This window comes from Etheostoma spectabile, chromosome 13 (assembly GCF_008692095.1).
Source record: "Etheostoma spectabile isolate EspeVRDwgs_2016 chromosome 13, UIUC_Espe_1.0, whole genome shotgun sequence".
Lineage (NCBI taxonomy): Eukaryota > Metazoa > Chordata > Actinopteri > Perciformes > Percidae > Etheostoma > Etheostoma spectabile.
This window is the reverse complement of record NC_045745.1, coordinates 23,262,696-23,263,914: the sequence shown is the minus strand read 5'-3', so window position 1 is coordinate 23,263,914 and position 1,219 is coordinate 23,262,696.

Here is a 1,219-nt window from a genome sequence, read left to right as displayed (position 1 = left end):
CACACACACACACACACACACACACAATGCCTCAAATAAAATAAACTCTTATTCCTGGCATTATGGGATTATAACCACAGATTGAGAGAGAGATAGAGGATAAGGAGAGTAAATATCTATATGAATTAAATGAATGTGTTACTGTAGAGTATATGGAGACATTATAGACCTACATGTATTTCTTTTTGTCTCCTTGTGATATAAGAAAGTTATGGGCAAATCAACAGTGGCCTATCCACAAAGTAACCGTTAACCTTCAAATGGCCAACATATTTACACACTGCATGGATGTGTAAAGTAATGAACAACATGCCTGTCAGAATTCAAAGATTTTTTTAAATGCCTAAATCTATATTGTTGTTTTAATTTTAATTGCAAATTTGACAAAACTAAAACTCTTATCTTATGCTGTTTTGCAAAGTGTTGCCAAGGATTTCCTTTAATCAAATCAAATGTGTGGAATTTGTCTTTTATGACTGTGTGGTCATATGACTTCAGAATACTGTTGGTCATTTCCTACAATGTAAACTAATGCTCGGACCTAAAACAAAGGATTCACTGAGAACAAATTCCTGGGAAAAGCATGACATAGCAAGACATTTCTTAAGTCAAAAATATTTGCATCTGAAAAATGCTTTCTCACAAGAAAACTTTGATAACTTTAGATTGATTGAGATTTCTCAGTACTACCTTCTCACATGGTTCTCTACACATGAGGCCAACCATTCTTGTGATTCAACATATCATAGGAATACACATCAGGGAATATCACGTCTAATACACTCATCCTGGGACAGGTGAAATATGTTCATCCTGCGCTGTGTTGAGTCAGTTACATGCCACCTAACCTCAGTGTAAAGCTTACTTCATGAGGGGGGAAAGTAATGTACACAGCCCAGATTGCAGTCAATGACACATCCAAATACTGCAGCCATACTCCATCCAGAGGAAAATAAAGAATTACACAAAAATTCAGTTAAGCACTTTTATTAAGGGATTTGTAATAGGCTTTGGGGGATAATCAAAGTTAAATGTCCACTTACCACCGATATTATATAATGATAGCCACCACCACAAACAAAAATCCTGTAAAGTCACATAGAGACATGTGAAGGCCTATATCTGATGAGAAAGATACTACAGCAGATATTAGAATTATTTAGTGATTTTCTGCTGGAAAATGCTCACAACACACTCACACACACACACACACACACAC